Genomic DNA, 10,230 nt, shown 5'->3' on the forward strand with positions numbered 1-10,230 from the left:
ATTAGCAGAGGACTGGGTGGCTGGCCGCAATCTGAGCTGTGTTGACACCTCCCCAGCCACCTCCCAGAAGACTGTGCTACAGAGGACAGCATTGAAGCTACAGACTGGGGAGAGTGGCTGGTCTGTGCTGCCCACAGGAGAACAAACTAAGAGGGAAAGAGAGAGAGACAGCAGACCTCGGGGGCGACACTCCTGCTAGGAGCTGCCAAGGAACAGAGTGGACCGTAGGGCCGGCCCCAGCTCGAGACATGTCATCCTCTTACTGGACCACAGCGCTACAGAGGACAACAGTGCAGCAAGTGTGTCCCGTCTGACCCCACCCCCACGCCCCACCCCCGCAGTTGGGCAAATCGGGAAGGGACCATAACATAGCAGCAATGGAAATAAAGTCACAGAGTCCTCGAGGAATCCTGAAAACAGACTTTTGACTTGGGGGGCAGTACTTGGCACCCCACCTGACCTGGTTGGGGGACATTCACAAAGGTCAGCAGATAGACCTAGAACTGTGTATAGGTTTTTGTTTTCTTTGTTTTCTCTTTCATACAGCTATATATAAGCTAAGATATAGGCAACATAAATAACGTTGAGGAGAAAACAATGGGACTGATGGCTGGGGGAGGGGGGAGTATGCGAGAGGAGAAGGTGGGGAGAAGGGAGCAGTGAGCCAACAAATTCAGGGGCAAGGGAACATGAAGGGATCTAAAATCCATGGTGAGGAGGTGTTTGATCAATTGTAATGTAACCGTAACCGAGAGGAATTACAGAGAGCCTAATGAGTGGTGAACATGATGGTGGGGCAGGAGGAAAGTAAAAGAAAATAGAGGAAAGAACTAGGAGGTTTGAGCTATATAGAGAGGTATAAATATAGACATGCATATACGTAAATATATTAATATATAAAGATAGGGGTATTGGGCTACATATATATATATTTATATGGTAAAGCACTAAAGTAGCAGATGGATTTTGGGCCTCTACTTAAGTCTTCCCTCAACACAAGAACATTTTGTTCTAATAATGTGGCACTGTATGATACTCACCTTCCTGATATGATCACTGAAGACAAAATGGGTGCATAAGCAAATGTGGTGAAGAAGGCTGATGGTGCCTGACTATTAAAACATATAGCATCTGGGATCTTGAAGGCTTGAAGTTACACAAGTGGCCATCTAGTAGGGAAGCAAAAAAGTCCACATGGGAGAAGCACACCAGCCTGTGTGATCATGAGGTATTGACACTGTCAGGTATCAGAACATCAAAAACAAACAATCATATCATTGTGAAAGAGAGGGGTCAGAGGGGAGACCCAAAGCCCATCTGTAGATAATTAGAAACTCCTTCACAGAAGGGACACACAGAAAAAACAACTCATCCAGGGTATAGTGTAGCACCAACGAAACACACAACATTCCTCTAGTTCTTTAATGCTCCCCCCCCCCCCCCGACTATCATGGCCCCAATTTGACCTCATTTATCCTGTTAGACTGGTGTCTGTACATTGGTACAGATAAGAGCTTTTGACACATGGAATCCAGGATAGATAAGTACCTTGACAGCAGTAATGGGAATAACGATTCTGTGAGGATATGGGAAGAGAGTGGGGGGAAGTGGGGACCTGATAGCAATGATGGCTGTATAAGCCCTGTTGAGGGGGATGAAGAACAGAACTGTGGGTGAAGGGATACATCAGATGGTATAAAATATGAAAAAAAATTAATTAAGGGTTCACGAGGGTGGTAGGGTGGGAGGGAGGGAATAAAGAGGAGCTGATATCAAGGGGCTCAAGTAGAAAGAAAATATTTTGAAAATGATGATGATAGCATCCACAAGTTCACCTGATGTAATTGATTTATAGATTGTTATAATATCTGTAAGAGCCCCCAATAAAATGATCAATAAAAAAATTTTTTTAAAGCTACAGTTAAAAAAATGATTAGGGCCAGGAAAAAGAATCTTGTTGGAAAGGTGTGGCAGATACATAATCTGGTGTCAATTTGAGGATTCAGAGTGAAGGGGTAGAGGGTAGCCTGTCAATCAGGTAGTAGATTGATGACCTCATTTGGAGGCACTAAGGAGATAAATAGCTCGCTGGAGGTGGGACACATGCTCACTCCCTGTGAGACACTCCCTCCTATGGAGAAGACACATGGAGAGAGGCTAATGGAGCCAGATCTCTCGAGCCGAAGAAGCCACGTGGACCCCTGCCAGTGTTGAGATGCTTACAATGCCACTGGATACACAAGACTTCCCACCCACTGGCCTGTGATCTTCCTGCATTCAGTGTCATTGCATGTATTTCGTGAGTCTGAAGAGGGATTTATAGCTTGGTATCAGACATATGGGCTAATATCAGACTTATAGACTTGAATTGGACTGGTCTGGGATGTTTTCTCAATATTCAATTGCTCTTGTATATAAAGCTCTTTCTTACACATATGAGTGTCTATGAATTTGTTTCTCTAGTCTACACAGACTGACACAAAAGGGAAAGGAAATTCAAGAATATTTTGGAAATTCATCAATTGATCACAGGACAGTTTAGTTTCAGAATAAAGAAATCTCAAACAAAGGTAAAAGATCAAGGTAAATAGTAGGACGTTAAAACTATCAGTTAGTGTCATTGCCACAAATATGATTTAGCTTAAGAATCTTTTATTTATCAAGCTTACAAAGTGAAATGTTAAGTGGTCATTTTCTTTTTTTCTTTCTTTTTTTTTTTTTTGGTAGTGGTGTGTGTGTGACAGGGATGCAGGTACATTTTATTCTTATTCAGTTAAATGAATTGCTGGATTTATAAATGGATGAGAGATTTCTTGGCATTACAGGTAAAATGGGGATTGGTCTTAGAGTCACCCTACATCTGGACTTGAACAATAACCGTGACCTGCTTTTACAAAAATGAGCTATGGGAAGCTAAGAAATACATACAAAAATGGAGTACAGTTTAATTAAAATTGGCTCAGAATGGAAACTTTAATGAATTGCTGTCTCAGAGGAGAGAAGGTCTAAAGAGCCCTAAATCCTAAGGGAGCTCTTGATAATAAAGATGTAATTATCCGAACTGATTGCTCATGAGGCTCAACTTGTTTTTGGAAGCACCATGAGTTATTTCCCAAAGAATAATGACTTTTCAGAGAAATAACCTGGCAGAGGGTGCTGAAATAGCCATTTTATAATTACATTACTATTTTCTCTAAATCTGATCATGAGTTAATACCTGATGTGCAAAACTTAATCATGCATTCACAGAGTTCATGAAATAGCACATGAAATTTCCACTCAGTGGATACAACATAGTCACAAAAGCCTTTGGGAAACCAAGTCTAAAAAGTCAATTATGGGTATAAGAAACCAGATTTACCTTCAAGTTTTTATAGAAAGAAAAAGTTAATCTTCTAAAAGGACAGACTCATACTGCTCTTGCAATGTCGTGGATGGATTTGTGGTGTAACTAGACACTGGGTTATTCTTGGGGAATATGTGCTTACGCTATCATTCATTAACACACATACACACACAGTCATTAAGTCAATTCCAACTCATACAGAACTTCCAAGACTAATCTTTATGGGAGTAGACAGTCTCTGGCTGCCGCAAACATCGCCCGCTTGTTATTCTGCAGATCGGAAGTCCAAAGTGCGTCCTTCAGGATGCACTCCTTGTGGAGGCTCTAGGGGGGCATCCATTCCCTTGCTTTTTCCAGTTCTTAGAAGTCAACCCTCGTCTCATGATATCTTCCTCCAGCTTCAGTGGCAGCAACATAGCACCTTCTTTATCTCTTACCTGGGTTGATGTCTTCAGATTTTCCCTCTCTGACTTGGACTCTTCTATTTTCCTCATAAAAGATTTAGTGATTACCTTAGGTCCACCTGTGTGTTAGTCCGGATTGACTAGAGAAACAAATCCAGAGACACTCATTTGCGTCAGAAAGAGCTTTATATAAAAGAGTAATTGTACATTAAGAAAACATCCCAGCCCAGTCCAGATCAAGTCCATAAGTCTGATATTACCCCTTATGTCAAAACTAGTCCATAAATTCCTCTTTAGATTCATGCAACCATGCAATGATGCCAAATGCAGGAAGATCACAGGCCAGTGGGTGGAAAGTCTTGTGGATCCAGTGGTGGTGGAAGCATCTCAGCACTGGATCCTCTAGCTCCAGGGCTCTAGCTCTATCAGTGTAGCTCCATGTGGCTTGTCACCAGGAATGTCTTGCAGGGAGTAAGTGTATCTGGCTTCCAGGGAGCTATTTATTTCCTTCTCACCTCCAAATGAAGTCATCAAGCTGCAACTTGGTTGACAGGCTAGACTCCACCCCTTCACTCTTATAGTCCAAAGTTGACCCCAGAGTATATAACTACCACAACCTGGGTAAATCAAAATCACCTCTCCATCTCAAGATAATTAATTTAACCATATCTGCAAAATCTTTTACTACGTAAGTGAACATATTCACGTTTTAAGGATTAGGTCACGGAAATCTTTATAGGTCATTATATATTCTATCATATTCCTCTAAAAGGCAAAGGGGTTTGCAGTGAAAATTAACTAACTTTAAGTACCAAGTACAGACTGACAAGTAGATATTTCCACTTGCCTGGTATTATGATAACTGTCTCCAATATCTTGTGTTGGCTCTGTGTTTCTGGGGGGAAAAATTCTATAGAGTGGCTTGAATGAATTAAGGACTTTATGTGTCTCACACACAAGGAATCCATGCATAAGCAGTCCATAGTTTCTCATTGTCTTATTGTTTCCTGAGGCATCCTACAGGAAGTCCAAGAAGGAAGAAGGAACAGCAGAAGAGGCAGGGCCAGTTAACTTTCACTTAAAGCCCATTCACCATACCTGCACAATAGGGCCACACACGAGTTCTAACTTTCTGGTACCTGCAGTGGAGGGAAACACATGCTCACTGAAGACAAAATGGGTGCATAATTAAATGTGGTGAAGAAAGCTGATGGTGCCTGGCTATTAAAAGATATAGCATCTGGGGTCTTAAAGGCTTGAAGATAAACAAGCAGCCATCTAGCTGGGAAGCAACAAAGCCCACATGGAAGAAGCACACCAGCCTGTGGGATCATGAGGTGTCCACAGGATCAGGAATCAGGCATCAGAAGACCCCAAACAAACAATCATATTGATGTGAATGGGGGTGGGGTGGGGAGGGAGACCCAAAACCCATCTGTAGACAATTAGACATCCCCTCACAGAAGTGTCACAAGGAAGGGATGAGCCAGCCAGGGTGCAATATAGCACTGACGAAACACCCAACACTCTTCTAGTTCTTTAATGCTCCCTCTCCCCTACTATCATGACCCCAGTTAAAGCTTACAAATCCAGCTAAACCAGAGCATGCACACTGGTACAGATAAGAGCTCTTGACACATGGAATCCTGGACAGATAAATGCCTCAGGAACAATAATGTGAGTAGTGATACCATGAGGGTAGGGAGAAGGTGGGGGAGAAGGGGGAGAAACGGGGAACTGATAACAATGATTGATATCAAATCCCCTCAACCAGGGTGATGAACAACAGAAACATGTGTGAAGGGAGACAGCAGATGGTGTAAGATATGAAAATAATAATTTATCATTTAATAAGGGTCATAAGGGAGGGAGGGAGAGGGGGGAGGGGGGAAAGGAGGAGCTGATACCAAGGGCTCAAGAAAAAAACATGTTTTGAAAAGGATGATGGTAACATATGTACAAATGTGCTTGACACATTGATATATGGTTTGTTATACGAGCTGTAAGAAGCCCAATACAATTATTTAGAAAAGAAAGCAACCCAGTTCTCTTCTAAGAATGATAAACCTTCTTGCTTACCAATCCATGATTGCATAAGCTCTGCTGTCTTGTGCTTTTAAAATGTGTCACTTTCACTAAAATTTCTGCCAGAGGTCCACCATACTCAATGAAACCCTCTGCCGCTGAGTTGATTCTGATTCATAGTAAAGCTATCGGACAGAGTAGACCTAATTCATAGGTTTCAAGTCTTTATGAGAGCAGACAGCTGCATCTTTCTCTAATGAAACAACTGGTGGGTTAGAGTTGCTAGCCTTATTGTTAGTGCCTAATGTGTAACCCACTGAAAGGGGCCCTATAAAACCTACTGCCATCAAGCTGATTTTGACTCAGATGGTCCACTATAGGCAACTAACATTAAGCATAATATATTACACAAGACCAAAAATAGTAAGCTACCATTAAATAAAATTATTTAGATACACCCAAATAACAATATAGCTATAATTTATTTTAAGCACATTAACTATTTTAAGTAACTGAATAACGGGTTATCTCATCACTTTGTCAGTACAGCCTCTGCAGTGTGCCCAGCTCTGTGGGCACTGCCCCTTCCTCATGATCATGACTGTATATTCAAGGCAGCGAGTTTGTCCATGTACACCTGGGGTTTCCATTCAAAACTCCCAATATCCTCTCTGGACTTCTTTGGGTAGAGTTGTTGGTTCATCTAAGAATGTATAGCTGATGGAAATGGAGCCAGTCTTCTCCCTAGTAATTTAAAAACTTGAGAGAGCAGTCAGTGTCTTCTTGGATGGCTGAGCTATAACCTATGAAACCAGGAAGTTATCGATTCCATGTTTCATATGATGCCTGGGGAGCAGAAGATGCTGGTCCTTCGGGAAGGAACACCCTTCAATAAAGGACAAAAGAGAGCAGAGACAAACCCAAAATCCATGATTCCGATAGCCGGTCATATTCATGCTCTTCGTTATCTTACTGGGCTTTATTTATTATGAGGACATTGGGGTTTGGCCAATGACCATTTCTGTTACTTACAATCAGATATAATTCTATAAAATATAATATTTTCCTGTGGATAAAAAATATGTCTGCAAAAAATCTACTTCTCTTACAACAAGAAATTACTTTTACTAATCCAAAGGCAGATTTATAACCTCTTGTTTATGATTATAATTAAACAAACTGCAATCTTATTTTTCACAAATTCATGATGCATCATAGAGTATAGCAAAATCTGATAATGTATCTGAAATATCAATAGTGAAATTCAGATTATATATACAATCTGTTATATATATATAATCTGAAGGCTTACTATCCATCAAGAAGGAAAATTAAAGCATGTGTATAAATGAAATAAATGTTAATTCCAGACTTTATTTCAGAACTCTAGGGTGGAATAGATATGGCTTCAGTGTAATACAGAGAAATGTATTATATTAAAAAGGTTTTAGAGTTATTAATTTTAAAGTGGAAATTCATATTTTCATTTCTTAAGAAAATAGCTACCCTTAATATTCGAGGTGAAAATAGTTTTATAAATTTTATGTTTAATATTTAGTTTTAAGATCTATAAATCTGACTATTTAGATGCCAATGACATCTTCAAAGTATAGCTGTACAATAAAGTGCTTAAACCTGGGTCTGCACTGATGAAAGAGTGTGTTGTCTTACATAGTACATGCTATTTTTCTTTGCAGACAGGGCTGGCTCTGACATCTTGTTAACGAGCTTTCTTCTACTCCTCTGGGAATGCAGGTGGGGCTTGGTTCCCACCCGGATGGAGACAGATAAGGAAATGGGACTGACTGGGTTGTAGATCCAGATGAAAGCCTCAAATGAAGAGATTCTTACTTTGCCATCTGTTCACTCCGGGCTGAAGATGAAATACAAGGTGTCATTGGCCCACTCCCGGGAGGATGGCCACAGGATGATCTTTCTTCAAACCAGCCTTTAATTTATGGCAGGCCGCTCGAATTCTTTTTCTGTGTGTTCATCACAGGCCATCTGTCTTAGATTTCCGGTTGCTCTTTACAGACACCACTGAAGCACCTGACCAGCCCTCCTTGCAATGTGCTCTATGACACGGAACTTTTGTGGACCCACTTTCAGAATATTGTCTGTCTTCTCAGATGCTTGTTTTCTCTCCCTTCTCTGTTCAGTATCTTTTTGAAACGTTGACCTTAGCTGTCTGCCTAAATTTCTGTACTTCCTTCCCTGAACAATGCTTCTTCTACTCCTGTTTCCGCTGTCATCTTTGGGGAGATGGTGAAATCCTCTCTTGAGTTGTGTTTCTATCACTTAGAGAGTCAACTCGACCCATGCAACTGGATGCGCCCTTCAAATTCAGGACGGGCAAACCTTGAACGTCTTTGAACCCCATCAACTCTCCTCCTTGTTGGTATTAGTCGCACTGCTGTGCTCGCAGTCTCTCGGGTTTCAAAAGGACAGTGTTTCGGTTTTTTCTTTTGCCTTCTCTTTTTCTTCTTGTTTGGAAAAGTTACTACTTCTAGCTCAACCCGCTTAGTAATTGTGTCCACAGTTGTTCTTTCCTTCTGATGTATAGTCTCATGGTTTGGCCATAATTGCCTACATTTGAACTATGAAACTATTGGAATGTTCATATCCTTTGTGGTCCTTGCTCTCTCTTGCCAGTAAGAGCGAGGCTGCAGTTGCCCATGAACTCCCCATAGTTCTCTACTAGATGATTCAACCACTGAACATGAATGACAAGACTTTCAGGAACAAGAATTAGACCCCAGAAGCCTTTCAACTTCTCGAAATTCCATGCGTACGTTAGCATAATGGTTTTGAAACCTGTTTCAAGAGAAGAATGGCGTGGACCTTTCAGTGGTGGTGATATTTTGCAAGGCAGGTAATTTGTGGCCGCCTTGACACTTTCCACGAATCTCTCTCTCTTTTTTTCTCACCCAAATGGAAAGAAAGAACTAATAAAATTAAAATCCTAATCAATAGTCTTCAGAGGTGTTTCACCAGCATCTTTTTAATTCCTACCATTACTTTCAGTTTTCCAGTCTAATTTACTTTTCAAATCGCACTGAGCAGAGAGTCATGGTGGGCAGATACTAATAGTTAATGATGGTTTCTATGTGGTGCAGCCCAGAAGAAAGAGCCTGCTGCAGTTCCTTCAGCTTCAGTATTTTGTACACTCTGTGAGAGCCAGCATTGATTTTATGAGTGAGTTTGTTTTTAGGTTTTTGGTTCAGAGTAAGAGGCACTCATCAGATCGTTCTTAACTAACCAAATAGCATAGGCCTTGACACACAATGTCAATAGAGAGGATCCGTTTTGTTACAGAGATTCTAGGGGTGCCACACCCCTCTGAAGCCAAATGGAGTCCCTTTCTGGCATTAACTTTGCTTATAAACTTAAACCTATAGCTTTCTGCCTGATAAACCTGCTTCTGTAACTCCTGAGAAACTGTCGTTTGTCTAGGAAAAATACGAAAGCCTTAATTATTGAATTAGCCTATGCTTTTTTCTTAAGGATAATAAAGCATATCTACTAGCAATGTGTTATTTATTTACATATGCTAGGGCGTGATGTAAACGGAAGTTTCATTCATTCACAAAATTTTACTTTTTCTTTCAGATAAGAGTAATTTAAAAAAATTATATGGAAGAAAATCTTGCTCAAATAAATCTACCTAATCTTTTTTTTTTTTAATTCTTGGAAGGTGTCCTGATTGTTAACATAAAACGTAGACTAAATCTTACCACAGTAGTTGCTTTTATTCAATTAAATGATACCTTTATCTTAAACATTTTTATTAGTTTTGTTGTTATTGAGAATATACACATCAAAACATACATTAATTCCATTTCTAAGTTAGTGAAATCATACAAGTTAGTGAAATCCATCACACTCTTTCAGTTGGGAAACCCTGCTTTTTAATTTTTTTCTCAAAAAATACACTCACTGCCCTCTAAGGTTCCTTTCTAATCATTTGAGTTGTTGTCAATTTGATCCTGTAAAATATCTTTTATCATATTTTATTATCTAGTATCTGGATATGTCTTATGATCAGTATCAAATTAAATATGCCTGCCGCCAAGGCAGGGTTTCTAATTAACTCAAAACAGTTCCGGCATAGCAACCAAATCTGTTGTCCTGATATTTTGATCACAGTAGGAATCAGCTATCCCCGCTCAAAGATGATGGCTGCCAACAGTCCTTTGAATGAATGATTGAATCTCCTATATCAAGCTCCTGCAACTGTTAGGAGGAAAGGTAGTGGCAGGACTCTGGAGAGAAACCCCTCTGAAACCAGTCCTGTCAGTCAGCTCATCTGTGAGCAGACGCTGCTGTTTTTCATTTTTTCCTGTTCAGATAAAAACACCGTAAACAACCACCTTGGTTGCTGTGCTCTCCAAATACTGTCCTTGGCCATCACGGAGTCATTCTGAAATGGTTTTGAGCTCTGCCCACGAACAAGGA

This window comes from Echinops telfairi, unplaced genomic scaffold, assembly GCF_000313985.2.
Source record: "Echinops telfairi isolate 266 unplaced genomic scaffold, ASM31398v2 ScPeMD7_2;HRSCAF=8, whole genome shotgun sequence".
Classification (NCBI taxonomy): Eukaryota; Metazoa; Chordata; class Mammalia; order Afrosoricida; family Tenrecidae; genus Echinops; species Echinops telfairi.